Here is a 6,000-nt window from a genome sequence, read left to right as displayed (position 1 = left end):
ACAGAAAGATCAATTGGGCCAGATTGAAGAAAACAGACCCAGGTGGAAACTGTGCCCCTGGAGATTGAAATGTTAATATGAATGTTCCCAGAGCCCAGCCTGGACTGCCCACCCTAAAGAATTGTTAATGAAGCAGCTCTAAGCAGCCGGAACTGCCGATCGACTCACCCTAGGCCCCCTCCAGCCCACCTGTTTCCCACGTTTGGGCCATCCCACCGAGCCGTCCTAGGCCTAGTCACAGGAAGGAGATAGAGGGGAAGGAGAACAAAGGAAGCCCTCCTTCCTTGGGATATCAGGATACCAGCTATGGCCCCCTTCTCCTCCTGGGAGCAGCCTGTGTTACTTACCGCTTTTTAAATAAACCCTGCTCTATATGCCCGCCTCGGCGTGCTTCTCTAATGTTCAGACTTCAACATGTAACCAGCGGTATTGAAGCCAGATTTAAAATTAGGTAGTCAGTGTAGTTAGGTAAATCGGGTCTGATATCGAGTGAAATGAAAAATGGAGGCCGTGTTGAGAATGAATTTCCGGAAAAGTTGAGCAACTCTTGGAATGTTAATGAACCCAGGAAACAGCCCCCAACAGATGTGAAGATAGCCCATCCCAAAGAAATGTTAATGAACAGCAAACTTGACTCGGAAGTGCCCAGATTACTTCTTTGGCCCACCTGTGTCCCAACCCTTCCCACCTCCCTTCTATTACCAAAAACTATAAAAAGGGGAACACATTCGTCCTTCAACGGATTCCATCTCTTGGTCCCCTTCTTCCTCCGGGAGAAGTCTTTTCTGCTGTCCTTTAATAAACTTCTAATTTCTGCTCTGACCTGGCCTCGGCGTGCTTCTTTGGTGTTATTCTTCAACATTGGGGAAGCAAGGATTTGTCACCGGTCAACAGCGGTAACAGTCACCTTCCGACTGAGAGACCCTGTTGGTGTTACCGCTGTTGACCGGTGACGAGTTCTTGCTCCCTGATGTTGAAGAATAACACCAAAGAAGCACGCCAAGGCAAGGTCAGAGTAGAAATTAGAAATTTATTAAAGGACAGAAGAAAAGACTCCCCGGAGGAAGAAGGGGACCCAGAAGGTGGAATCCAGTTAGCGGGCAATGTGTTCCCCTTTTTATAGGTTTGGTGATGGAATGTAGGTGGGAAGGGTTTGGGACAAAGAAGTAATCTGGTCATTTCCAGTCAAGTTTGCTGTTCATTAACATTTCTTTGGGATGGGCTATCTCCAAATCTGTTGGGGGCTGTATCCTGGGCTTCATTAACACTTCTTTGGGATGGGCTGTCTTCAAGTCTGTTGGGGGATGTTCATTAACATTTCTTCCAGGTGGACTTTGGCCTAGGGCCTTTTCGGAACTTTATTAACACTCCATGAGTTGTCCTGTTTTCCCTGAGTCTTTTCCAGCATGGCCTCCATTTTAGATTTCACTCGATATTAGACCCGATTTACCTAACTACACTGACTACCTAACTTTAAATCTGGCTTCACCTGTCTCTATCTAAAGCTCTCCCTGACCATTCCTCCAGCCTTCTGTGTGTGTGTGTGTGTATAAATATACAAATTTTTGTGTGGTACTAGGGATTGAACCCAAGGCCTTGTACATGTGAGGCAAACACTTTACCAACTGAGCTATAACCCAGGCCATTAATGTGACTTTTTAAAAAAACTATGTTTTGCTATACTTACTATCTCATTAATGTGTCTTGGCTATGCCTGATGTCAATAAACATAACCACATTGTCATTATTCATGACAGTACTGTTACCGCTGTTGACCGCTGTTGAGGGCTGTATCCTGGGCTTCATTCATTAACACTTCTTTGGGATGGGCTGTCTTTGAGAATCTGTTGGGGGATGTTCATTAACATTTCTTCCAGGTGGACTTTGGCCTAGGGCCTTTTCGGAACTTTATTAACACTCCATGAGTTGTCCTGTTTTCCCTGAGTCTTTTCCAGCATGGCCTCCATTTTAGATTTCACTCGATATTAGACCCGATTTACCTAACTACACTGACTACCTAGCTTTAAATCTGGCTTCAGTACCAGGACCCCAGCATGGCAGGCGGGTGCTCCACCACTGAGCCCTACCCCAGTCCCCACTCACTGCCATTTTTATGGACTGTGTGGTCTTTCATAGTGAGGTGGTGTTGATTCTCTACAAACTTGTGATTAATAACTGTGTTTCTTTTTTTTTTTAATGTTTATTTTAGTTGTCAATAGATTTTATTTATTTATTTATTTATTTTTAATATTTGTTTTTTAGTTCTCGGCGGACACAACATCTTTGTTGGTATGTGGTGCTGAGGATCGAACCCGGGCCGCACGCATGCCCGGCGAGCGCGCTACCGCTTGAGCCACATCCCCAGCCCAAGAGATTTTATTTTATTAATATGCGGTGCTGAGAATTGAACCCATTGCTTCACACATGCTAGGCAAGTGCTCCACCACGGAGCCACAACTTCAGCCCAGTTTTGTTTCTTTTCTCCCCACTTTGCAGTTATTGCTTTTGTGAAAATCTGTTAGAGAAAAGATTGCAGACCTGCCGTCTGCTGAGACCCTTATCTCATAGATGGCAGATGGTGTGGCAGCGTGTGGTGGGTGTGAGCACCTGTGAACACTCAGCACTTGCACACTTGCCTGGGAAGAGTGGACTCCCTTCACTACTGCTGAGTGCTGAGTGGCACATTTACTACTGCACCGAGCTCCTTCTCCCATTGAGAGAGGAAGTTGTAGAGAATGACTGGTCTGCCAGTCTTCTGTCCTTCCTGCAAACCACATATTTACCACTGTTTGGCTTCCTTTTCCCTAAAACTTCCATAGCATTCCACTGCCTGCAGGGCAGTCTCTGACCTCGGCAGTCCCTTACCTTTCCATTCCATCTCCCTTTTGTCACCTTGAAATCTGGTGGCAGTTGCACTGATGTGCTCACTTGTTCAGTCTCTCTGCTCAGCAAGTTCAAGTCCTTGCTGGCCCACTTTAAGGGGCTCTCCTGAGTCAGGTTTCTGGGAGCACCCTCACTGGGCTAACATTAGTTTTGGAATAAACAAAGGAGCTCTGTCATTTCACCAAGAGCCACTGCAATATGGCTGCACCGTCCAATGTTGAAGGTATTCACACCTGTTCTCTTAGCTGCCTGTGGATCCAGAAGGCTGGACTCCGTGTTGCTAGTCTGTATGTCTCATACTACAGATGTTCATATATACAAAGGTTTTCAAATATATATATATTTGGAGGGTGGGAAAGAGAAGCTATTTGTGGCTAGTCTGACATTTATTATTTAAAACTCACACATCTGGGAGCTGGGGTTGTGACTCAGAGGAAGAATGCTTGCTTAGTATGCATGAGGCACTGGGTTCTATCCTCAGCACCACATGAAAATAAAATAAAGGTATTGTGTCCACCAACAACTAAAAAATAAATATTAAAATCTGCACTTCAAGCTTAACTCAATGGCTGTGGGGACTTATCTGCATATGAAATATCACATTAGCAAGTTAACTTGGTGAAAGGTGAACACTAGAAATGAGACCTTGTCACTTGCTGGCCAGCTGGGTTGCCTGTGAGGGAACTCAGGTACCTGAATGAGACTCCAGTTCTTTTTTTTTTTTTATTTTTTAATTTACTTTTTTTAGTTCTCGGCGGACACAACATCTCAACATCTTTGTTGGTATGTGGTGCTGAGGATCGAACCCGGGCCGCCCGCATGCCAGGCGAGCGCGCTACGCTGAGCCACATCCCCAGCCCCTCTTTTTTTTTTTAATGGTGGAGTTGGTATGAAGGTTGAGTGGAATTTTATTTTTTATTTTTTTTAGAGAGAGAATTTTTTAATATTTATTTTTTAGTTTTTGGCGGACACAACATCTTTGTTGGTATGTGGTGCTAAGGATTGAACCTGGGCCGCAGGCACGCCAGGTGAGCGCGCTACCGCTTGAGCCACATCCCCAGCCCAAAGATTCCAGTTCTTGCTGAGATTATTTTAGGCTTCATTTTGAGATGTCTTTACTAAAACCAAAAATTGTGTTATTTCTTCCTTTTGACCACTCATTTACCTAACCTCCTAAAATATAGAGAAAACTGAGTCAGACTTTTAGAATCTTTACTTTTGTTAACTAATATATAAAACTCTATAAGGTGACACAATAAGAAACACAAGAAGTAAATAAGCAGTATGAGGCAATCCTTCAGGTGTCCTTTGTAGTGCTGAGGCTTGAACTCAGGACTTCCTAAATGGCTGGCAAGAGCTCTCCCACAAAACCTCATTCTGAAGTAGAGGATCTAGAACTGTAACAAGGACTTAGTGACAGTCTTTGCTGAAAGCACTGATTCTTTACTTGGGCTTTCAAATGACCAGTGAATAACTAAAAGCAGGATAAAATTAACTTGGTACCTCTGGCTCCATTGCACATTATCTCTGAGTCATCTTGGATTCCAGGAGCAACAGGTCTGATCTATATAGACATCATGTGATGACTTGGAACTGACTCCCCAGGCAACAGCGATTTCCTGTCCCTATCAAGCAGCCTGACCAATCATGACCAACCAGACCACAGCCACCTCCCTGTTCCTGCTCCTTTATCACCTGGACACTCACCTCAGTGTCCCCAAGACTGGAAAGCTGGTGCACTTTCTCTTCCCTGTGTAGTTAACTGATACAATGTCTTCTTCGCCTTTCACCACTATTTCCATTTGTACTTTGGGGCAAGTGGTCAGATCTGATTTGTTGGAATTCCCAAACATGGGTTTCTAGCCTAGGGCTTTAGTAATGGAGCCACTATCCAGTGTGCCAACTGCCTAAGAGAAGAAACTGTATGGGTGAGGACACTTTTCCTTTCTACCTTGTGAGGTTTCTGTAACTGGATTTGTCAAAGGACAAAATTCTAACTCAGTGAGACAATCTCAATTAGCTCTATTTGTGATTCTTAAATTTGGGTACAGTAGGTTCCCTAAAATAGATTAAGTGTTCCAATGGGCTAAACAGAGGATTTTTTTTTTTTTTGGCACCAGGGATTGAATTCAGGGGCACTGAGCTCTATTTTTTGTATTTTATTATTTTTTTTATGGACACCATACCTTTATTTTGTTTATTTTTACGTGGTGCCAGGGATCCAACCCAGTGCTTCAAGCATGCTAGGCAAGCGCTCTACCACTGAGCCACACTCCGGCCCTATTTTGTATTTTATCTAGAGGTAGGGTCTCAACTGAGTTACTTAGTGTCTCTCTGTTGCCGAGTCTGGCTTTGAACTCATGATCCTCAGGCCTCAGCTTCAGAGTTGCTGGGATCATGGGCATGCGCCACCATGCCAGACTTTCTCTAAGTCTGAAGAACAAACCATTGGCAGACAGGGGGATCCCAAGTTTGAGGTCAGCCTCTGCAATTCAGGGAGACCTGTCTCTTTTTGTAGGTGCTGGGGGTGGCACCAAGACCCTTCTGCGTTCCAGGCAAGCAGTCCACCACAGAGCTGTATCTCCTTTCTCAAAGGGGGGAAAAAAAAGCCATTGGGATAGGGCATTTCAATATTAATTTCCTCCTAAATCCAGGCTGGCCCACAGAACAATGGAAACACACCTACTGGGTTTGGTCTACCTTTTGGTGCAAGGATCAAGGCAGAGGGAACTTCATTGTCATGCCAGTGAAACGGTTGGCCTGGGGGCTGGAACCCTAGGCTCTACCCCAGCCACATTCCCAGCCCCCTCCGTGGGCGTGTGTGCGAGTGAGTGTGCCAGAGGCTACACCCCGGGGCACTGTCACTGAGCCTCACCTCCAGCCCTCTTTCCTTTTTCAGACTGGGTCTCGCTAAGTAGCTGAAGCTGGCCTCGCACTTGCACCCCTCTGCCTCCGGGGTCTCCCGCGAGGCCCGTGCTGCGTTGCGCGACAGGCTCCCGGCCAGTCGCCCGGGCGGGCCTGCAGCCCCACGTCCCAGCCCAGTGGGGCTGGGGTCACAGACGCACGCGGCCCGCTTCCCCCCGCATTTCCAGCCGGGGCCCTCGGGTCGGCTTCGTC

The sequence above is a fragment of the Urocitellus parryii genome, unplaced genomic scaffold (assembly GCF_045843805.1).
Source record: "Urocitellus parryii isolate mUroPar1 unplaced genomic scaffold, mUroPar1.hap1 Scaffold_164, whole genome shotgun sequence".
NCBI lineage: Eukaryota > Metazoa > Chordata > Mammalia > Rodentia > Sciuridae > Urocitellus > Urocitellus parryii.
This window is presented reverse-complemented; position numbering follows the sequence as displayed.